The sequence below is a fragment of the Tamandua tetradactyla genome, chromosome 15 (assembly GCF_023851605.1).
Source record: "Tamandua tetradactyla isolate mTamTet1 chromosome 15, mTamTet1.pri, whole genome shotgun sequence".
NCBI lineage: Eukaryota > Metazoa > Chordata > Mammalia > Pilosa > Myrmecophagidae > Tamandua > Tamandua tetradactyla.
This window is the reverse complement of record NC_135341.1, coordinates 2,693,705-2,719,438: the sequence shown is the minus strand read 5'-3', so window position 1 is coordinate 2,719,438 and position 25,734 is coordinate 2,693,705. Positions and strand designations below refer to the sequence as shown.

Here is a 25,734-nt window from a genome sequence, read left to right as displayed (position 1 = left end):
GGGTTTGTTGCATGAAAGGCAGGGTGATATTTGTGGCCATTTACTTTAGAGGCTCAGATTTGTGGACAACACAGACTTCAGTGATATATAAACAGAATTTATTAGGAAAGTAAAAAAAGATTGCTAGAAATGAGACAGTTACATCATCAGATGGGACAGCACCAACATCCAAAGAGGAATGCTGGGGAATCCTGGAGACAGCATTTGGGGTCTGAATGGAAAAATCCTGAGCTGAACATCCTCTTCTCAGATGAGATTCTGACCTTTCTCTAACTGCTTGCATGCAGTTTATATGGTGTCTTTACATAATAATAGCTATATTCCAATTAGCTTGCATGACTGAGCCCAGGTGGTCCTCTGGGAACTGGCTAGGGACTGAAAGGAGTTTCCTGGGACCTAGGTAACTTTATCAAAGTACATCTCCCTCTGGGAAGATAGCCAGTCCTCCCAGTTGGAGTGCACATTTCAACAATTTATTGACAAGATCATGCAATAGCAACATCAGTTGAGCAGAACAAACTCTACAAACTTAGTTTCAAGGGCAGGTTGGCACTGGCAGAAGAAAAAAATGTTTAGCACAAAGACAAGACAATTGAACTGGGCTGAGGAGAAAACATAAAAAAAATTATAAAAAGTGAAAATAACTAAGAGATTTCTGAGACGCCTTCAAGTGTACCAATATATGCATTATAGGAGCCCCAAATGGAGAGAAAAAAAAGAGAAAGGAGCAGAAGTCATAATTAGAGAAACAATGACAGAGAACGTCCCAAATTTAGCAATAGATGTGAATATAAACATCCAAGAAGGCCAGAGAACACCGAATATCAGAAACATGAAGAAAAAACCATCCCCTCATTTATCGATCATGCTATTGAATGCAAAAAAATCAATGGGAGACTTTAGAAAGCTGCAAGAACTAAGCAATGAGTTATGTACAAGGAAGTCTCAATAAGAGTGTGTGCTGATTTCTCAACATAAACCATGAAAGAATGAAGACAGTCATTGAAATATTTAATGTGCTGCAATTAAACAGCTGCCAATCAAGAATATATATAAAGTGAAACTCTCTTTCAAAAAGGAGGAAGAAATTAAGATATTTCCAGATAAAGAAAAGCTGAAGGTTTTTATGCCAGTTTGAAAGGATTTATGCACCCTAGAAAGGCCCTGTTCTAATCCTAATCAGTCTTGTGGGAGCAAAGTTTTCTTCTAATCCCTATTCAGTACTATAGGTTGGAAACTTGATTAAGTTATCTCCACGGAGATGTGACTCAATAAATCATGGGTATTCAACTTGATTAGATGGAGATGTGTCTCCACCCATTCTACATGGGTCTTAATTCGTTTACTGGAATCCTGTAAAAGAGGAGATTCTGAGAGAACAGAGAATGATGACAGCCATGAGAAAGCCACATCAGAACACCACAGAGCCACAAAGCAGAGAGTCCACTAGCCAGTGACTTTTGGAGATGCAGAAAAAAAAATGCCTCATGGGGATCTACATGAAGCAGGAAGCCTGGAGAGGAAGCTAGCAGACAACACCATGTTTGCCATGTGTCTTTCCAGATGAGAGAGAAACCCGACCATGTTTACCACATGGTCTTCAATTTGAGAGAGAAACCCTGAACTTCATCAGCCTTCTTGAATCAGAGTATCTTTCCCTAGATGCCTTAGATTGGACATGTTTATAGACTTACTTTAATTGGGACATTTTCAAAGCCTTAGAATTTTGAATGTGTAACTTATTAAATTCCCCTTTTAAGAAGCCATTCCACTTCTGATATGTTGCTTTCCTGCAGCTAGCAAACTAGAACAGGGTTCATCACCACTAGAGGCACACTACAAGAAATGCTAAAGGGAGTTGTTCAGATTGAAAGAAAATGATACTAAACAGTGGTACAAATTGTCATAAGGAAATCAATACCTGTGAAAAATTAAACATTTGGGTAAGTATAATGCCAGTATTACTGTGCCAGTGTACTGTTTAGTGTGTAATTCCACTTCTTACTTCCTACATGTGCTCAAATACAAATGCATGAAAAGTAATTATAAGTCTATGATTTGAGTATATAAAATACAAAGGTATAAGTGGCAGCAAGTACAAAGAAAAAAGGTGGTGGTAGAGAGTGGTATAGGAAATGTATATGTGTATGCTATTGAAGTTAAATTGATGACAAAATAAATATGATTGCAATATATTTAGCATGTTAAGTTTTAATCCCTTAGTAACCACATGGATAATAAAGTAATAATATATCCAGACAAGAAAGAGAAACTACTCAATATGGTATATCACAGCAAGTCAAATAAATACAAATGTAGATGTTAATGGAAGAATTGGGGGACGCAAAATGTATAAGATACACAAAAGCTAAATAGTGAAATGGAAGAAGACCGTTCTGCACTATCGGCAGCAACTTTAAAGGTAAATGTACTAAACTATGCAGTTAAAACCCAGAGATTGGAAGAATGAATAAAAAGCAGGATCCAATTATATGCTGGACGTAACAGACTTGCTTTTAATTCAGACACATGTAAACTGGAAGTGAATGGGTGGAAAAAATATATACCATGGAGGAAGTAACCAAAAGAGAACTGCAATAGCTGCAATAATATCAGAAAAAAATGCACTTTAAGTGAAAAGGAATTATGACAGTCAAAGACAGTTATTATAAAGTGATAAAGATGTCAATTCAGCAAGATGTAGCAATTGTAAAAATATGCACTTAACCACAGAACCAAAAAATATATCAAGTGAAAACTGACAGATTTGAAGGGAGAAATTGACATTCCACATTAATAGTAGGAGACTTTAATAACTACTGTCAATAATATAGAATGTCTAGTCATAAGATCAATAAGGAAATACAAAACTTGAATGATACTGTAAAAGAACTGGAATTAACAGATATATATTGAATATTTTACCTAACAAAACAGAAAAAACACAATATACTGTCTTCTTAAGTGTGCATGGAGCATTATCCTGGAGAGACCACAGAATAAGTCTTAACAAATTAAAAATATTGAAAGCATATAATATATATTTCTGAAAACAATGGGATGATGCTAGAAATCAATAACAGAAAGAGAAATGGAACATTAATGAACATGTGGAAATTAAACATGCTCTTAAAAGGTTGAAAAGGAATTCACAAGTGAAATGAGGAAATATGTTGAAGCAAATTAAACCCATGCCAAGTAGAAGGATGGCAGTAACAAAATTAAAGAAGAGATAAATGAAATAGAAAGCAGCAGCATCAAAAAAATAGAATCAACAAAACCAAAAGTTGTTTCATTTTAAAGATCAATAAAATTGACAAAAAAATTATTTCAACTGAGAAAGAAAAAAGAGAAAGCATACAGATAAGGAAAATTAGAAATTTAAATAGGAACAATACTATTAACCATGCTGAAATAGAAAGGACTATAAGATAATAGTATGAACAAAAGCACACCAATAAATTAGATAACCTAGATGAAATGGACAAAATATTAGGAACACACAAACTACCTCGATTAACTAAAAAAGAAATAGAAGATCACAACAAACTGATTACTGGTAAGGAGATTAAAGCAGTAATCAAAAACCTGCCAAAAATTGTATAATTACTTGTTAAAATGTACTTGGAGACATTGATTTTTTGTATATATGTTACTTTTCACAATAAAAAATGTTAAATTTTTTTTCAAAAAATGCTTCCAACATGAAAAAGTTAGAATGGCCATAGCCAAAACACTCCTAGAGAGGGATAGAAAAATCAAAGGTGATGGTGGAATTATACAGAGAAGATAGGATTTAACAAATGATTATGACTGCTGAATCATTACGTTACTATTTCTTTTAGTCTTCAGTATCTTAGGGCAGCTAGAAGTAAAAACCTAAAATTATGGAACTGTAACCCATATCAAACTCTGAAATATATTCTACAACTAATTGTGCTGCTGTGCTCTGAAATTTATTGCTTTTTTGTATATATGTTATCTTTTTCACAAAGAAAGAAAAAAGTCAATTGTGATTAAAAAACATTTAAGCCTTTTAGCCTCCTATATTCTGGAGCAGGTAGAAGGAAAAATCTGAGAGGATCATATGGTAGCCCATGACAAACTCTAGGATCTCTCTTGTAACCACTTGTTGAAGAGTGTTTGAAAACTATTGCTTTTTTATTTCTTTGCTTTGTATAAATCTTATACAATGGTATAACAATAAAAAGTTAAAAGAAGAAGACACTAGAAGAGCATAAAGAAACATTTGAAAGAATAAATAGAAAAATAGCATATATCATAGAGATTAAAGATACTGTAAATCAAATAAAAAACATACTAGAGATGCACAACAGCAGACCTGAAGAGGCAGAAGAAAGAATAAGTGAACTAGAGGACAGGACAACTGATTTTGAACACTCATAACAGCAGATGGCAAAAAAAGATGGAAAATTTTGAATTGGATCTTAAGGAAATGATAAACAAAACAAAGAGGACAAATATAAGAATCGTTGCTGTCCCAGAAGAAGAAGAGGAGAGTAAAGGGCTAGGAAGAAAATACAATGGGAGAAACTTTCCCAATTCTTATAAATGTGCAAGTCAGAAAAACTCAATGAACTCCAAATACAATAAATCCAAATTGGCCTTCCCCAATACACATACTAATCAGTCTATCAAATGTTGAAGAAAGCAGAAAGAAGAAAAGTAGCAAGAGAAAAACAATATACAAGGAAAATCACATAAGACTGAATTCAGATTACTCAACTGGCACTATGGAGGTAAGAAGGCAGTGGTATGATATATTTAAAATTCTGAAAGAGAAAGATTTCCAGCCAAGAATTCTATACCCAGCCAAATTGTCCTTCAAAACTGAGGGGGAGATAAAAATTTTCACAAACAAACAAATCCTGAAAGGATTTGTTAACAAGAGACTGACCCTACAAGAAATACTAAAGGGAATTTAAAGAAAAAGAAGACAGGAAGGGAAGTTTGGAGGAGGGCACATAATTGAAGAGTACCAGTAAGATTAACTTAAAAGATAAAAAATACAAAGAAGGAAAAGAATATATAGATCTGACAAATAAAATGTAAAAGATTAGATGATGGATTCAAGATATGTCTTTTCAGCAATAACTTTGAATGTTAATGGACTAAACTTACAAATTAAAAGATTCAGATCAGCAGAATGGATTAAGAAACATAATGCAGCTATCTGCTCCTTACAACAGACTCATCTTAGACATAGGATACAAATAGATTGAATGTGAAAATATGGAAAAAATGTTCCACACAAACTGTAACCAAAAGAAAGTAGGAGTAGCTATTTTAATAACAGGCAAAATAGACTATAAATGTAAAGCTATCATAAGACACAGAAAGACAATATATTTTAATTAAGGGGACAATTCATGAAGAAATAACACTCATAAATGTATATGCTCCCAATCAGGGAGCTACAAAGTACAGAGACAGACATTGGCAGAACTGAAGGGAGTAATAGATGTTTCAACAATAATGGTAAGAGACTTCAATGCACAACTCTCCTCTATAGATAGAATAATCAGTCAGAAGATTAACAAAGAAATAGAGAAGGTAAACAACTTGATAAATAAATTAGATCTAGCAGACATATATAGGTCATTACACCCCAAAACACAGGAAATACATTCTTCTCTAGTGCTCATTGTGTTGGGACACAAAACAGGTCTTTATAAATTAAAAAAACATTGAAATTATTCAAAGCACTTTCTCTGATCACAATGAAATGAAGCTGGAACTAATAAGCACCAAAGAACGAGAACATTCACAAAATATATGGAGATTAAATAGCACACTCTGAAAAAAAACAGGGTGTCAAAAAAGAAATTGCTAGAGAAATTAGTAGGTATCTGGAGACAAAATGTTGTACAACATTAAAACTTATGGGATGTGGCTGAGAGGGAAATTTATTGACCTAAATGCCCATATTAAAAAACAAGAAAGAGCAAAAATTAGGGACTTAACTTCTCACCTGGAGGAACTTGAGAAATAAGAGCAAACTAACCCCAAAGCAAATAGAAGAAGAGAAATGACAAAGATTAAGGCAGAGTTAAATGAATGGGAGAACAAAAGAACAATAGAAAGAATCAAGAATACCAAAAGTTTGTTCTTCGTGAAAATCAATAAAATTGATGGGCCACTAGCAAGGCCAACAAAGAAAAAAGAGTGAGGATACAAATAAACAAAATCAGAAATGGCAAGGTGTACATTACCACAGACCATGAAAACAAAAGAAATCATAAGAGGAAACTATGAACAACTATATGCCAAGAAACTTGACAACTCAGATGAAATTGACAAATTCCTGAAAACACACAAACAAGCTACACTGACTCAGGAAGAAATAGAAGATCTTAACAAACCAATCACAAGTAAAGAGATCCAATCAGTTATCAAAAATCTTCCTATAAAGAAAAACCCAGGGCCAGATGGCTTCACAGGGAAATCATAGCTCACAGGGGAATCATAGCAAACATTCCAAGAAGAAATAAGACCAATCCTGCTCAATTTTTTCAAAAAAATTGAGGAAAAAGGAACACTACCTAACTCATTTTATGATATCATTTTAATAACAAAACAAGGAAAGATGCTATGAGAAAGGAAAACCACAGGCCAATCTCCGTAATAAACATAGATGGGAAAATTCTCAATAAATACTAACAAATTGAATCCAACAATACATTAAAAGAGTTATACACCATGACAAACTGGAGTTTATGCCAGAAATGCAAGGAAAGTTCAACACAAGAAAGTCAATTAATGTAATACAACACATTAAAACACTGAAAGGGAAAAATCACATGATCATATAGGTTGATGCTGAAAAAGCACTTGACAAAATGCAGCATCCTTTTCTAATAAAAACATTTCAAAAGATAGGAATCAAAGGTAGCTTCCTCAATAATATGAAAAGCACATATGAAAAACCAACAGCCAGCATCATATTTAATGGAGGGAGACTTAAAGAATTCCCCCTAAGATCAGGAAGGAGACAAGAATGCACACTGTCTCCACTATTATTCAAGATTGTGCTAGAAATTCTTGCTAGAGCAATCAGCTAAGACAAAGAAATAAAAAGCATTCAGATTGGAAAGGAAGTAAAACTTTCATTATTTGCAGATGACATGATACTATACTTAGAAAATCCTGAGAAATCTACAATAAAGTTACTTGAGCTAATAAACAAATTCAGCAAGGTGGTGAGATAAAGAATTAATGTGCAAAAATCAGCAACATTTCTATACACAAGCAATGACCTAGCTAAGGAGTCAGTTAAGGAAAAAATTTCATTCAAAATAGCAGCTGAAATAGTCAAATACTTAGGAGTGAACTTAACTAGGAAAGTAAAGACATTGTATGCAAAAACTGCAAAACATTGCTAAAATAAATCAAAGAAGATCTAAATAGGTGGAAAGACATTCTCTGCTCATGGCTAGGAAGGTTAAATATAGTTAAGATATCAATTCTACCCAAACTGATCCACAGATTCAACACAGTACCAATAAAAATTCCAACAACCTACTCTGAAGACTTGGAAAAGCTAGTTACAAAATTTATCTGGAAGAGGAAAAGACCCCAAGTAGGTAAAAGCATCCTAAAAAAAAAAAGAACAATGCAGGAGGATTACATTTCCTAACTTTAAACCTTATTGTAAAGCCACAATGTCAAAATAAGATGGTACTGGCACAAAAGGAGAAGCTTAGCCTACCTATAGGTATGCCTAAGAGTTATTTCTAGAGGACCATTTTTTTTGCTCAGATGTGGCCTCACTGTCTCTAAGCCCAACTCTTTAAAAGTAGAGAATTTACTCTAAATTGTGACAGAAGAAGAAATCAGAAAGATTGTAAAGGTGATGATTCAACATGCCATTTCTGGTTTGATCATACAGGGGGGTCTGTGTGAGGAAGAATGCAGACAAGCTCTGGGAACTAGGAAGTAGGGGCCACCTATGAAGTCAAGCAACTGGATTTTGCAGTTTGAGTGAACTTAGGGTTAGATTTAAAGTCTCAAGATAATTGGCATTATCTTAGACATTATCTAATAGCTCTGATTTTAGAAATTCTCTGAAGAAGATTGCGGCAGTTAGGTTCAGTTGTCAACTTGGCCACGTGAAGGCACCTAGTTCTGTTGCTGTGGACTTGAGCCAATGGTACGTGAACTTCATCTGTTGCAATGAGGACATTTCATAGAATTAGATCATGATCATGTCAGCTGCATCCACAGCTGATTCCATTTGTAATCAGCCAAAGGGGAGTGTCTTCTACAATAAGTGATGCTTAATCTAATCATGGGAAGCCTTTTAAGGAGGATTCAGAAGAGACAGGTTCCATTCCTGCTTCAGCTGGTGAGCCTCTCCTGTGGAGTTCATCCAGACCCTTCATTGGACTCATCGGCTTCACAGCCTGCCCTGTGGATTTTGGACTCTGTGTTTCTGCGGTCACATGAGACACTTTTATAAATTTTATACTTTGATTCTGTTTCTCTAGAGAACCCTAAATAATACAAAGATGTCCTCTTTGAATCATAAAGGGAGATGTTTACCATTCCTTAGTATATTTATTTATCCAAATAGTCATACGCTGTCTTCTGACTATACGCTTTTTGGGGATATACATTTAGAATATCCTAGTACTTTGGGCTTAAGGGGTGAAAGGGAATATCCTTAGCTTTTATTGTGTCCTTGCTTTGAATTCAAAAAGTAACAATAGGATAGAAGAAGGGTGATAGTGGCATGGCTTACCCACCCATTTCTGCATTGCACATACTCAGACATCTGATGAAGTACTTTTATTTATGGCCTACATTTAGAAGAAATATAAAAAAAATTCTTTAAGATAATCAGAGGCTTTTCATAGTAGGAAAGGTTCAGTATAAACAAGATGTTATCCTGGTTTATATGCAGGGAACAGGCAGAAGTAGGGTTATTGAGATATGGAAGAAAAATATCCTACTCAGCTTCTAGAATAGATAAGATTCAAGTAGCTTCACATTTCACAAAATTTTGAAGAGGAATTTGGGGGTGATGGGACCCTGAATTCACAGTTATTAATAAAACTGATTCCATTAATGAAGAATAGTTGCCAGTTTCCCCAAGGACCCTTTCCCATCCTGCAGAAAGTTTGGAGACCTACACTTATTCCCACCTTACAGCTAGCCTCAATGAAGTTCTACAGTAGACCAGAAAGCTCCCTTCCTCAATCACACATACTCAAGAACAGTAGGGAACAGTAAACTTCCAGCTCTATAGTGAGTAGGCTACTGGGGTTCCTCTACACCCACTTGGCTCCACAAAAATGTGTCTCTTTATCAATGGTCTGTGTTATGTTCCTGAACTGCTTTTGCTCTCCCATCCTCAGAAAGGGCCAGATAGCTTGGTGAGAATGATACAAGTAAATGACTAGCTGTAGTTACCTAGGTTGGCTGGCTGTTATACTCCAATATACCCAGATTTGAGGTATGCATATTCCTTACTTCTCATCCTCTTCTAATAAGAGGAATCCAAAGAGAAGAAATAACAGAAAAAATGTATTAGTAAAACTGAGAGGGGACGGGCCACATGATATTTAACTTTAAAAGGGGTATCTCAACCTATCCACAAGTATTCAGTTTACTTTCTAGACTCTATCTAGGAACTTACTTCCAATCTAGGCGTGTAATATTAGATCTCTGGATAGGTGACATCACTCAGTCTATCCCTACTCTGAAGGGAGCCAGGAGCAAGTTTCCAGTGCCATCTAGACACAGTGCTAGGTGAATACTGTGTGAGTGTGTCCTTGGTGGAGGGGTATTGCTTTGGGGATTCTGGGCTGGGAGTGTAGGGTCTAGAAATAGGATAGGTACTACTCTTCTACATCTGTAGTTTGACTTTGGATGGACTCAATAACAAGGTCTTGCCACTGAGTGGATACTTTGAGGAAGGGAATTACCTCTCCATGCAGAGTCTTCAGAGTGGCTGGGTTGATGATATTAGTGCTGGCCAGAAAGCTCAGTCAACTATCACTGGTGAAAATATTTCCTGTTTGACTGCACAGACCCCTGAAAAACAATAAAGCAGAAATTTAAGGCAAGGTTTTGTGTACACTGAGTGGAAGAAAGAAAATGAGAAAGGGGAATCAACAAATGAAAAGGGATTCAGATACCCCCAAACACTGATTTATATTCTCTCTCTGTCTCTCTTTCTCTCTCTCTCTTTCACACACACACACACACACACGAAGTCCTGTGTCCAATGCTCTAAAGGGCACTTTGTCACCATTTCTATGGAGTCTGCATTGTCTCTTTCTGAAAAGGGGGATTTCTCACTTTCTTTCTATCCCCACATGATGACAGTGAGTAGGATCTTTTTGTTATTATGCTATTGCTCCCAATGCAATTGGCTTGCTTCATTTTGATCTCGCAATATTAGGTGGAAACATTGAAGTCTCCTCTGGGTTCCTTGTCAGTACATTAACCACAGGTGTGCCCCATGCCTTGCCTAAAGAGTTCAGTGGTTTGGGGAATCATTGGCTCCCTATTCAGTCCCATGAACTATAAACTGAAAAAGTCACCAGATGGATTATCATCTTTGTCCACATATATGTTCTCTGATTGAAGCTTCTAAAGAGCCAGATAGAGCAACTGCCGGCAAAGGAGATATCAAAGGTTTTTGTAGCAACAAAGAAGGAGGTAAATTTAATGTAGAGTCCCCATGATATATCTAGTGTAAGAAGACCCTAGAGAGAGAGGATGTGCTATCAGTGGACCTAGGACCCAGAAGAAAGGAGAAGTGAGGGAGAATGTAACTACTTATCTCTCCATCTGTATTCCTTCTACTTCTTTTCCTGGCTCAATTTTCCTGTCTAGAACCATCTGTACAATTTTGAATTGCATCAATGAGAGCTTTCACCCTTATTTTTTTTTACTAATTTATTAATTTTATTGCATTTATATAGCTTATATAATAACTGAGCACCTTTGAAATTTAGCATTGTATGCCAATTTCAAAACATAGCCTACTGAAATTTCCACATTCAGGAGGGAAATCCAGAAATCTAATAAACTATTTCGAGATTTGATTAATAAGCTTATTATTGCAGATGCCTCAGAATTTTATAGTATTGAACTTTACTGATCAGATACCCCAATAAACACTGATTATATCCCCTCTCTCTCACACACACACACACACACACAAAGTCCTGTGACCAATGCCAAAAAGTATTCTTGTTTCTTTCAATAAAGAAATGAATACAGCCTACACTGTGGAAGGATATTTTTGAAACCATGCATATTAGTCAGGATTCTCTAGAGAAACAGAATCAACAGAGGATATCTGTAAATATGAGATATATAAAGGTGTCTCAAGCAACTGTGAGGACATAAGAGTCCAAAATCTTTAAGGCAGGCTGTGAGCTGGGAGCTACAGTGAAGGTCCTCAATGAACTCTCCAGGAGAGGCTGGTTGGCTCAAGCAGAAAAAGAAATTCTCTCTTCTGGATTCTCCTTAAAAGGCTTCTTGTGATTAGATTAAGTGTCACTCGTTGCAGAAGACACTCCCCTTAGCTGACTGCAGATGTAATTGGCCATGAATTCAACCAAGAATAAGTGAATTAGAGGACAGACAACTGATTTTGAACACTCAAAAGAGCAAATGACTAAAAAGATAGAAAATTTTGAATTGAATTGCAGGGAAATGGACAAAACTAAGCTCACAAATATAAGAATCATCAGTGTCCCAGAAGGAGAAGAGAAGAGTAAAGAGCTAGGAAGATTAGTAGAGGATACAATGGGGGAAAACTTCCTAACCTTTATAATAGATATAAACACTCAAATAAAAGAAGCCAAATGAATTCCAAATAAAATAAATCCAAATAGGCCTACTCAAAGACACATATTACTCAGTCTCTCAAATACTGAAGAGAAGCAGAAAATTCTGAAAGTGGCAAGAGAAAAACAATCTACTGCATACAAGGGAAACCACTTAAAACTAAGTTTGGACTACTCAACTGGCACCATGGAGGCAAGAAGGCAGTAGTATGATATATTTAAGATCCTCAAAGAGAAAAAATTCCAGCCAAGAATTCTGTATCTGGCCAAATTATCTCCAAATTTGTCAGAGAGATTAAAATTTTTACAGACAAACAAAGGCTAAGAGAATATGTCAACAGGAGACTAGCTGTTCTAGTTTGCTAGCTGCAGGAATGCAATGTATCAGAAATGGAATGGCTTTTAAAAAGGTGAATTTAATAAGTTGCTAGTTTACAGTTCTAAGGCTGAGAAAATGTTCCAATTAAAGCAAGTCTATAGAAATGTCCAATCTAAGGCATCCAGGGAAAGATACCTTGGTTCAAGAAGGCCAATTAAGTTCAGGGTTTCTCTGTCAAGTGAGAAGGCACGTGGTGAACACAGTCAGAAGTTTCTCTCTTCTGAAAAGACACATGGTAAACACGGTCAGGCTTCCTCTCTCATCTGGAAGGGTACATGAGGAACACAGCATCATCTGCTAGCTCTCTCCTGGCTTCTTGTTTTGTAAAGTTTCCTGTTTCATGAGACATGTTCTTTTTTCATCTCTAAAGGTCATTGGGTGTTGGACTCTGCTTCTCGTGGCTATGTCCATCTGCTCTGCTTTCTCTGAATCTTTCATGCTCCAAAATGTTTTCTCTTTTCTAGGACTCCAGAAACTTATCAAGACCCACCCAAATGGGTAGAGACATGTCATCACCTAATCCAGTTTAACAACCACACTTTAATTAAATCACATCTCCAGGGAGATGATCTGATTACAGTTTCAAACATACAGTATTGAATAGGGATTATTCTGTCTTTATGAAATGGGATTTAGATTAAAACATGGCTTTTCTAGGGGACATACATCCTTTCAAACCAGCATACCAGCTCTACAAGAAATACTAAATGGAATTCTGCTGGCTGAAAAAAAAAAAGACAGGGGAGGAAGGTCTGGAGGAGGGCACACAATTGAAGAGTACCAGTAAAGGTAACCTAAAGGATAAAAAGCAAAAGAAGGAAAAGAACATATATATCTGACAAATAAAATGCAAAGATAAGATGGAAGATTCAAGAAATACCTTTAAACTTTTTGGTATATATGTTATATTTCACAATAAAAAAGTAAATAAATAGATAAGTGGACACAAAAAGCTTTTACAGTGATAACTTCAAATGTTAATGATTAAACTTACCAATTAAAATATACAGATTTGCAGAATGAATTAAAAAATACAATTCAGTTGTATGCTGCTTACAAGAAATTTATCTTAGATACAAGGATGCAAATAGATTGAAATTGAAAGGATGGGAAAAGATGTTCCACACAAGCTGTAACTAAAAGAAAGCAGGAGTAGCTGTACCGATCTATGGTAAACCGACCTTCGACCAGGCCCCCAAATCCACTGAGCTGGGACAAAATAGTCTTTTCAATAAATAGGCATAGGAAAACTGGGTATCAATAAGCAGAAGAATGAAAGTGGTCTTTTATCTTATACTTTGTACAAAAATTAACTCAAATTGGATCAAACATCTAAACATAAGAACCAGTACCACAAAGCTCCTAGAAGAAAATCTAGGGAAATATCTTCAAGACCTAGTCATAGGAGGCAGCTGCCTAACTTTACACCTAAAGCACAAGCAACAAAAGAAAAAAAATAGATAAATGGGGACTCCTCAAAATCAAATGGTTTTGTGCTTCAAAAGATTTTGTCAAAAAGGTAAAGAGGCAGCCAGCTCAATGGGAGAAAATATTTGGAAATCACACATCAGATAAAGGTTTGATATCCTGCATACATAAAGAAATCATACAACTCAACAACAAAAAACAAGCAATCCAATTATAAAAAGGGCAAAAGATATAAATAGACATTTTACTGAAGAGAAAATACAGATGGCTAAAAAGCACATTAAGAGATGCACATTCTCATTAGCTATAAGGGAAATGCAGATCAAGACCATAATGAGATACCACCTCACACCTTTAAGAATGGCTGCTATTAAACAAACAGGAGAAGATGCAGAGAAATGGGGACATTTATGCGCTGCTGGTGGGAATGTATAATGGTATAGCCACTATGGAAGATAGTTTGGCAGTTCCTTAGAAAACTAAATATCAAGTTCCCCTATTACCCAGCAATAACACTATTTGGTATATACCCAGAAGAGCTGAAAGCAGTGACACAGACATTTGTACATCAATCTTCATAGCAGGGCTATTCACAATTGCTGAAAGATGGAAGCAATCCAAGTGCCTATCAACAGATGAGTGGATTAACAAATGTAGTATATATACATATATATATGATTGAATATTATGCAGCAGTGAGATAAAATGACATCTGAAACACATGACAAAATGGATGAGCCTTGAGGACACAATGTTAATGAAATAAGTCAGACACAAAAGGGTAGATACTTTATGATTCCACTTCTATGACTATGGTAAAGACAAAATCAGAGGCTTATCAGAGAATATTAGGGTATCTACAGATACACAGAACCTTGAGATGGGTGAACATTTTGCTAATGTGGTTGAACTTAACTGTAAGGGAACATACAGAAGTGAGAGGCAGTTATCTAGTAGAGCTATAAGTAATATTATCATATTGAAGGTGATCATGATTGAAAGGAGTTGTACAGACTCATGTGTTCCACCAATTAACACTACAAATATAAATAAATTCTTGCATGAACTACTGCAAAGGTATGAATATTGTACAAAGAGTGTATAATTTTGGGATATAAGAGGAAAAATGATATTGCATTCCCTGGTCTATGCTGAACAGGAAAACATCAACAGCATTTCAGCAATACTAGGGGTACATAATGGGGGAAAGGACAAGAGTTGGGGGAGGTTTGGATCTTTTATTTGGTGAGGGTGTGTTTATTGGTTATCTTTCACTTGAGAACAATGAAATTATCTAAAATTGAGAGTGTTGACAGGCATTATACATGAGGCCCAGTATAAAGAGGTGGCTGAAGGATATACTGACTGAGAAGTAGATTGTTAAACATTTCATCAAAGTCGGCGCTGCTACAAAAAGGAACAAAGTTAGGAGGATATAATGATGTGAATGAACTGGTGGGACATTTGGTAAGGCAAAATAAACCAGAAACAAAGAACAAATTTTGTATGATCTCTTTTAGAAAATATAAGAAAATTGGGGCCTAGACTGTAAGCTCTTATAGCTGTCACATTTAGTCTGGAGTGGTAATTATTTCTGGATTTTGAAGGGCTGTTTTATATATGTGTAATCTGGTATTTAGAGATAAGAATGAAGCCAATCTGGTCAGGATTAAGGCAATTCAGAATACAGGAGTAAAGAAGATATTGCACGTATTTTAGAACTTCACCTACTCTTTGAGACCAAAGGAAGTAAGTTTTATTATGTCCAGAACCTAGGTTTTCTATAGCACATAATTTAACTCAACTGTCTGGACAGATCATTTAATTAATCCAAACACAAAGAGCCCAGAATAAGAATGAGCACCTTTAACCCTGTAATGTAATGTAATGCTTGGATACAACCCGAGTATATTAAGCAGATAATGAAAAAGTATTGACAAAATCCCTTGAAGGATGGGAGAAAAATTATGGAACTGTTAAATGTTACCATTGAGGAAACCCTGGATTCTGTGTCAAAAATTAGGGACACACAAATCAATAGGCCAAGCCCTTGATCTTGAGGCTTGCTCTTGTGAATCTTATGTATGTAGTGGGGAAGCTTAGCCTACCTATAGGAATGCTTAAGAGTCACCTCTGGAGCACCTGTTTTGTTGCTCTGATATGGCCTTTCTCTCTCTAAGCCCAACTTTGCAAGTGAAACCATTGCCCTACACTCTATGTGAGACATGACATTCAGAGATGAAAGTCTCCCTGGTGGTGTGGGAAATAAGTCATAAAATGAAGAGGGGCCAGACCTTCCAGAACATTAACAAGTTCCATCCTCCTATCACATTTTATTGACAGCCCCTTCCACCACGAAAAATATAGAATGGACATAGCCCAAATACCACTAAAGAATTGGAGAAAAGTCAAAGTTGATGGTGGAGTTATACAGAGAAGGTTGGGTTTAACAAATGAGGATGAGCACTGAGTCATTATACTGATATTTCTTTTAGCCTCCAGCACTTTAGAGCAGGTAGAAATAAAAAATATTATGGAATTACAAACCATACCAAACTCTGAAATCTGTTCTACAACTAGCTGTTGCAATATACTTTGAAATTTATTGCTTTTATGTATATTTGTTCTTTAAAGAGAAGGAGCATAACGGAGAAGATAAGATTTAACAAATGAGTATTACTGTTGAATCATTATATTGATGTTTCGTTTGGTCTCCAGTGTCTTGAGGCAGCTATAAGGAAAAACAAAAAAAATCGTGGAACTGTAACCCATACAAAATTGTAATATCTGCTCTATAACTACTTGTTAAAATGTACTTGGAAATTTATTGCTTTTTTGTATATATGTTATAGTTCACAATTTTAAAAAATCATTTAAAAAAAGAACAAGGGTGGTGGATCAGTAGTGGGTTTGAGGAGCGTGAGGAGAACAGGTGTAGACTACATTCAAGAGCATGTGGCACTGGATTAGAATCTTAAGGAAAAACTGATATTAGCATCTTGGAGAAAATCAGGGGAAGATACATTCTGACCACATCATATGTAAAAACAGAGAACTAACATAGTTCTAAAAAGCTAAAAAAAAAAAAACATTGGCATATGCCATTTTTTGTAGGTCAAATAGTACTACTGCCATGGTTTGTGATTTCATACTATACGTATCCACATTCTCTCTCAAATAGAAGCCATGTTGTTGTAGAGGAGAGGCAATGTTTTGTTTGTTTTTGTTTGGGAAGATGACATAGGGAGAGTTAAGGTTGTAAATATGGACAGGAATCATTTTACAAAATGCCATAATTATGCTGAAGATTTGAATTTTATTATGAGGACAATGAGGGCTTACAAAAGCAATTTAAAAAGGGACTTGACTTGATCAAACTTGAGTTCCAGGAAATTCACTTTAGTATAGCATTGTTTGTTTGATATGCCTGAAGGCAGATACTAACAGCATGGAGCTCTCCGGGATCCTGTAGGAATAAACTATTGCATTGAATATGAGTTCAGAAAGAAATTGCCAAAGTAGAATAGAGAAGCATGAAGAGATGTGCTATTCCTATTACTAACTGCTAAATAAGATAGAACACAAAAGCTCAGTATTACAAAACAAAACCATTTTATCACGCTGAAAAATACTTTCATCAGAAATTCAGAATGAAAAGAGTGAGGATTGTCTTTTGCATCTCCACAACATCTGATCTATCTCAAATGGCTAAGGGCTGGAATAACTTAGGTCACATCACTCATTCCATGTTCTAAATCTACCATACATGTAAAAGGGAATGTCAATATAATGTAACATGAAAGCTCAAGTGTAATGCGATATTTAAGAAGACCCACTAATTCCAGTCCTTAATTTGAGCTAATGAATGTTAGTAAATGCATTGTAGTCATTCAATAACTGTTTAAACTTTTATATGACAAATGATATTTCAGATGTATCTTCCTCCATGTAATTTTTCAGCATTCTAAAAATCATGCTAAGATTATGAGTAGCTACATATACACAAGCACATTGATTACCTCCAAATCTGTCTTTTTAACACATGAGTCAAAATATTTGGTGAATTTGAAAAGAATGTATTTTGACTAAGACCTGAATATGCACAAAACCAAATGAAGAACAGAAATGTAATATTTTTATATTTAAAATTGTCATATATAATTTCAGAGAATTTAAAATTTCTTGTGTGTGCATGTGTTAACTTATCTTCCCTACATTACATAACTTTCCCTATACTACAAGATACTCCAAACTAATTTTTTTATAATTCCTTTCAAGTCCTAGAGTCAGCCATTTCTATAAGAATCCTGGTTCATTTTTTTGGACAACGGTATAAGAAACCAAGATTTGAGCACTAGGTTAATTGTTGTCACTAGGGTGCCATGTTTTCTAGGCCATCTCAGCTGAAAGAGCAAGGAAATATATGTGTGCATACTGTGTAGCACACATATTCATAAATATTTCTACATATACTCACCTATACCTATATTAACCTAAACATAAGTTCTTACAGATGTCTCCAACTCTAATCCATTATTGCATAACTATGTACAAACTGTAATTTAAATCTACACCATAACCTTAACCCTAAAATTTATCCTAACTATAACATACATCCTAATTATAGCCTTAAACCCAACACTAACCACAAACTGAATCTTAAGATAACCCTAAATCTAACACTAAACCCATTAAGAAACCTAAAAAAGTTTAAATCCAACTCTTTCCCTAACCCTAACCCAAATTTAAACCTGAACATTATATCCTAACACTAATTTTAATCCAACACCTAAGCCTAATCCAAGTGCCATCTATAATCTTTACCTTTTCCTATTCCTAATGATAACCATACCTTTACCATAACCCTAGTACCACCTGAATCTGAAATCTAATTCTATCTCTAAACCTACCCTTATAAAAATCATAGTCCTAACTTTGACATTAACCCTAGCAATAACCTTAACCTTATCCATCTCCTTATCCTTAATCTTTCTATTGTGGTAGGTTGAAATTGTATGTACCTCAGAAAAAAATGTTTTCAAGCTTAACCTTAATCCATTCCTGTGGGTGTGAACCCATTTTAAGTAGGACCTTTTGATAAATTTACTTCAGTTTAGGTGTGGCCCACCTCAATCAGGATGGTCCTTACCCTATTACTGGAGTCCTTTATTAGAAGAATGAAATTCAGACATAGAGAAAGCTACAAATGGAGCAGCCAGAAGCTGAACATCAATGGATCCCAAAATAGAAAGGAGAAACTGGGAGACACTCTCATGTGCCTTGCCACATTTAAAACTAAGGACCAAGGATTACCAGAAGCCAGCCCCAGAATGACAGTCTTTGGGAAAAAAGCATCACCTTGATTTGGATTTGATTTTAGCTTCAAAACCATGAGCCATTAAATCCCCATTGTTTAAGACCACTCATTGCATGATGTTTGCTTGGGAATCCAAACTAAAAATCTATCCCAACCCTAACTCTATCCCTAATACTAACACTAAACATAAACATAAATCTATACACACACTAAACTCCAATGCCAAACCTATTACCAAACCTAACTCTAAATCTAACCCTAACTCTTAACATACCCTAACCCTAATGTTAACCCAAACAAGAACTTTAACTTAATTTCAACATTGATCATAACTCCACTTATAACCACAAAGCAAATACCAATACTAATCATGTACCAAACCCTAACCCTATTCCTAAACTTAAAATTACCTTTACTTAACCCTATAACTATTTCTTACACTAACCCTCACTGTAACTTTAGCCTGAATGTATCCCTTAGTCTAACCACAACATAATCAGAAAAATAGCCCTACCCCTAACACAAACTTTATTAGTAAAGCTAAAAATTAATCTAAACTGTACTCTAGACAGAATCCTAAATCTAAACCTATCCCTAAACATTAACCCAAACCCTAACTCTCAGTGGAACATTAACCCTAAGCCTAAACCTAACATCCTTAAGAACAGCACTAACCCTAATGCCAATACTAATACTTATCATTACCCTAAATCTATCCAGAGACCTAAATCTGACACTCAAAGCCTAACACTAAACCCTAACCCAAAGCTAATTTTAACACAAATTCTGACTTTAACATTACCCCTAAAGCTTCCCAAACCCTAAATTTAACACTATACCTAACCCTAGCCCTAAATCTAAGAATAATCCTAACACTAACAATATATCTAAGCTGAACATGAACCCGAATCCTAAACATAATCCCAACCTTGGCAAAAACTGACCCTGAAACCAAACCCCAACTATAATTCTATAGTTAACCTTAAACAAATAATAATCCTACTTCTAACCTTAAGCTTAGCATTAACCCTAACCCTGACATTATCCCAAGACCTAATCCTACCCCTAATGTTAACACTAACCCATACACTTACTTGAAACCAATTATGGACCCTAACCCTAACACTAAAGTGTACCCTTACTCTAACCCTAACATTTATCCTAACATTAACACTATTTCTAAAGCTAACCCTAATGCTAAACCTAAGAAAAATCCTAACACAAACATAACTAAACCTAAATTGAACACAAAACTGAATCTTAAACATAATCCTAGCTCTAACACAAACACAAACACAGACTTCCTTTGTAACTCTCTCCTTAAATGTAATACAAACTGTAATACATTTCTAACCCTAACCCTAAAAGTAACCCTATCCTTAAATGTAACACTTCCCTTCACTTTAACTTAACCCTAACTGAACCCTAAACCTGACCCGAATTTTAACTTCTGCTTTAGCTTATGCTAGATTAAATCTAAGCCTATCAATACCTAACCCTAACACTAGTCTTAATTATCTCTAAGGCTAAACTTACTCTTACTTGTAACTTTATCCTTAATACTACTGTAACTCTAAACTTAACTTAGCCCAAACCCTAACTATAAATCCATCTGTGCTCATTTGAAGTTGTTATGTACCCTAGAAAAGACCATGTTCTTTTAATCCATCCCTGGGGGGACAGACCTATTGTGGGTGGAACCTTTTTCAATTAATTTATTACCCAGTCCATTGAAGTTGGGTCTTAATCCTTTGCTAGAGTTCTTCATGAGAGGATAAAAGGCAGAAACACACATACATATAGACTCTAGAGAGAGATTCTCTGAAGATGCTTAGAGAACTCACAAAAGCTCAGAAACAAAGCCACTTAAACCAGAAGCTGAAAGCAATGGAATCCAGGAATGCAGGATCAGCAAATGCCTTCCATGTGCCTTCCCATAAGGCAGAAGAACCCCTAAGCCAGCAGCCCTTCCTCTTGAGGAGATATCTTCTACTTGATGCCTTAATTTGGAGGTTTTCATGGCCTTAGAACTTTTGAATTTGTAAACAGTTGTATCCCCACTGCAAAAGCTAACTCATTTCTACTATGTTGCATTCTGGCAGGTTTAGCAAATTGAAACAACACCTTATAACTAAACCTAACCCTAACCCTAATTATAACCTTAAATCTAACTCTAACCTTAACCCTTACCCTTACCCTAAACCTGAGACCAACCCTGATTCTAACCATGTCACAAATCTGAGTCCAAATCCCAATGGTAACCCTAACACTACCCCTACCATAATCCAGAACTAACCCTAATCCTAACCTTATATCTAACTATAACCCTTACCCTAAACCTATTCCTTACCCTAACCCCATCCATAATCCTTAACCTTACCCTTAACCTTATCCACACTCTGATGTTATCACTAGTCCATGTTTGGTGACTTAAAGCCAAGAGAGGCATACTTGCTGTACAGCAACTATAGAGATGAGACAGTATGCATGTGCACTGAATTAAGCATCTTGGGCACTGATGTATACGGGAACTGGGAAGGGTGTGTCCTAGGACTCTCCAAAACTAGACTTTATTATTCTGATTTTCATGGCCAAGATTAGATCATGAAATCAGGCCCACCTCAGTGTGAATAGAGCTTTGAGACCTCAAGGACCATATGCTTTACTCACTTCACACTTAATAGGACAAATTCTCTTCTGCATTAAAGGGCATAAATTACAAAATAAACAGATGACTTTGCTATACAACTATAGTAATATTATGGGATTGGCTTTCTCTAACATTTCTATATTTGATTCTAAATCTTCCAAGGTTGAAATCTGCTTCGTCCTGTAAGTTATCCTTCCAATCAATTGATGCTATTCTTCTAGAGATTTAAGCCAGATGAGACCTGGAGTCTCTGCTGAGATCCTGAGGAGCACTATAAATCCCACACAACTTTATATCAATGATTCCATAACTCCTAGACAGAAGTGAGCCCTTATCCCAATTCACTAGGATGGAAGGTAGACATATTACCTAATTCTTTCATTTCCCCAGAGAAGCCTGCATCTCCCATTCAGTTTAACATATTGATTGGATTTGAAACCTTAAATATGTAAATGTCTTTCTCCTTCCAACACTAAACACTTTCAATCTTGATGCAGTACTAAGGGATGGAAATTTAATTGTAGAGACCTTTAATTTCTAGGAATCTTCCATTCTTTCATAATCTTAGGAATCTAAGAATACTTAAAAAGAGAACCAACTTAATTTTGGATATCTTTTATGGTGCTGCATGACTTGAGGTCACAATTTTTAGAGTTATTTATTCATTTTACTGATATCCTCCAACTCTGAGGCAGAAAATACATTTCAAGTAGGTATATTACATATTCACTCTTCCTTTATCCTTCACTAATATGAACTAAGTCAATAATCCATTGTTGCAGAGTTCCAAGGCAAGGCTGAACAGTATGCAAGCTCTACATGTCTTTGGTAGATTTCTACCTAATGTGCCTTTCTTGTACATCCATATTGATCCATGCCTTTTCTCAGAGTCAGTGTATTTTTTCCAACAATACTCAACTGTTTTCCTCCTGATTTTTACATTGGCCAACTGCAGCCCCTTAGTTTGGATCTTGTTGCTGCTGACATAGCCCAATTTATCTTTGAAAACCATGCTTTCTAGTGTAACAAACTCTTCTATGTTTACCCTCTTCTCTTATGCCCCTGATATGGCATTTCTCTGAGAAGCTCTTGTTCCTTTTATTATAAAGTGGTAGAGAGACCAGGGCCTGCTCAGAACACTATGTTGTTCATGTGACAATTCATCCAAGATTGCATGATTCAGAGCTAAAAAGCACATGGACCGTTAGATTACTTTTAAAAGTATGGTTTCACATTGCTATTTACAAGTCATTTTAATATTACAAGATTATTATTTAATTTTTACTTTATAGTGGTATCTACTTTTCTCTTATACTGAAAATATCCATTCCTTACAAAGCAAATGTTTATTGGAAAAAGCTCTGAATAACAATACAAAAGTAAAATGAGAATGCAAACTACTGAATAGAGCTCAAAAACATTCTCTGCTGTTCTTTTTCACTCTTGGAATGTTTCCCAAGTATGTGCAGCCAAACTCCTCATTTGTAAAGTTACTCACACCCTTTCATTTTGCATGTTTGTGTAATCACTTAACTGACCAGAAATTTAGTTGCACTGAAGAATATGGCCATTCTAATAGCTGACAGGACTGAGGTCATATATGAAGCAGACCTGCCAGTCTTATGCATATTTTGCTCAGTGTGTTGGTTTGAAAGGATGTATGTACCCTAAAAAAAGCCATGTTTTAATCCTAATCCCATTTTGTAGAGGTAACCATTTCTTCTAATCCTACTCAGTACTGTATGTTTGAAACTATAATTAGATCATCTCCCTGGAGATGTGAATTAGGGAGTCACATCTTGATGTGATCTTGAAGTGATCTTGAGTGATCAAGAGTGGTTGTTAAAATGGATTAGATGGAGATGTGTCTCCATCCATTCAAGTGGGTTTTGATTAGTTTACTGGAATCCTATAAAAAAGGAAACATTTTGGAGATTTAAAGATTCAGAGAGAGCAGAGCAGAATGATATAGACACAAGAAGCAGAGTTCACCAACCACTGACCTTTGAAGATGAAGGAAAATGAGCTTCATGAAACAGGAATCCAGGAGAAGATGCTAGCAGATGATGCCATATTCACCACATGCCTTTCCAGATGAGAGAGAAACCCTGGCCCTGTTCACCACGTGAATTCTCACTTGAGAGAGAGAGACCCTGAACTTCATTGGCCTTCTTGAACCAAGGTATCTTTCCCTGCATGCCTTTGATTGGACATTTCTATACACTTGTTTTAATTAGGACATACTTTCAGCCTTAGAACTGTAAACTAGCAATTTACTAAATTCCCCCTTTTAAAAGCCATTCCATTCCTGGTATATTCCATTCTGGCAGATAGCAAACTAGAACATTCAGTCTCCAAATTTCTGAGCAAGAGGTACATTTCAGAGCTATATGAGCTATCCATAATGCTTTAGTAAGCAGTTGAAATAAGTTAAAATAGTTAAAATTTAACAGACATTTATTTATGTAATTTCTGGTTGTAACAAAAACAAAATCTATCTCCTGTTTAATTTTTAGTGAAGCTAGATTCTCATACTTTAAGGAATTCTATTAATCTACCCCTCTGCAATGTTGATTTCTCTTTAAAATTTTTATCTTGCCCATTATTTTAAATTACAAACTACATTTATAGCATGCAATGTTCTCTCAGCAACTCAACATATCATGTAACATACTGTTCTGCCAAGTTGTTGGGAATATAAACCCAAATAATTCTCCAAGTTAGTAATGTAGAACCCTGCTACCAATGAGAAAGTATACTTTTTCTGCAGCAGAAAGAAAAATCACCATAAATATTTTCATAAAAATGACAATAATTCTATTATCCCAGACCCATAGCTCCAGAGATAGTCATTGTTTCATCATGACCTCTGTTCTAGTTTGCAAGCTGCCAGAATACAATATTCCAGAAATGGAATGGCTTTTATTTTATTTTTTTATTGAGTAATCTTCATATACATACATTCTATACATAGTTCACAGCCAATGGCTCCCAATATCATCACACAATTGTGTATGAATCACCATGATCATGTTAGAACATTTTCATCACTCCATAAAAAGAAACAAAAAGAAAAAAGTCATACATACCATATACCTTTCCCCTCCCTCTCATTGACCACTAGTGTTTCCATCTACCCAATTTATTTTACCCTTTGTCCCCTCTATTATTTATTTATTTTCATCCCTTTTTTTTAACTCATCTGGAATACTTTTTAAAAGGAGGAATTTATTAAGTTGCTAGCTTACAGTTCTAAGCCCATTGAAGGTGTCCAAATTAAAGCAAGGCTATAAAAATGTCCAAATGAAGGCAACAGTTCAAGAAGGCTGATCACAATCAGGGTTTCTCTCTCAACTGGAAAGGCACATGGCATTACATGTGGATGTTTGCTAGCTTTCTCTCCAGGCTTCTTTCATGAAGATCCCCCAGAGGCATTTTCTTTTTTCATCTCCAAAGGTCTCAGGCTGCATGGATGCTTGGCACCCCTGGATCTTGTGGCTCTACTGCTCTTTCCAAAAAATGTTTCCTCTTTTAAAAGATTCTAGTAAACTAATCAAGACCCACCTGGAATGGGTAGAGTCACATCTTCCTCTAATCAAATGTAAACATTGACAACTGGATGTGTCACATCTCTGTGCAGATAATCTAATCAAGTTTCCAACCTACAGTACTGAATAAGAATTGAAAGAAACAACTGCCTCTCCAAGACAAATTAGAATTAAAACATGGCTTTTCTAGGGCACATAATCCTTTCAAATTGGTACAACCCCTAACCCAGAACTCCCATTCTAGGAGAGGCCCCCCCTCCAAAACTAAAATCCTGAAGAGGAGCAACACTTCAGTTCCCTATTTCCTGCAGGATGGAAAAATTAGAGGACTCTCAAGCAGCCTCATTCCCCCTCCTTGCTGGGAGCATGTTTGAGACTGGCTGCTTTTCTCTGCTTTTTGTAGGTTGAAACTTTGTTTTTTGTAGGTTGAAACTGCTGTTGATGTCCCATTCCCTGGATTCTGAATTTTCTTAATGAGAATTGCTAGTTGTGCTAAGCCATGCACCCCTTTTTCTTTGGGGAAAATATGTCATTTAGGGAACCATCACCTCCCCTGATTAGTCACTTGGTCTGAAAGTTGGACTTTA

General features: G+C 35.7%; 1 long non-coding RNA gene across 1 annotated transcript in view; it reads right to left on the bottom strand.

The window, feature by feature from the left end:
• LOC143656905 (uncharacterized) overlaps positions 1–25,734 on the bottom strand; it is a 142,882-nt gene that overhangs the window by 14,624 nt on the left and 102,524 nt on the right. Inside the window, exon 6 of the long non-coding RNA XR_013162625.1 lies at positions 9,948–10,056. This is a non-coding gene — a long non-coding RNA (uncharacterized LOC143656905). The remainder of the gene's footprint in view (positions 1–9,947; positions 10,057–25,734) is intronic.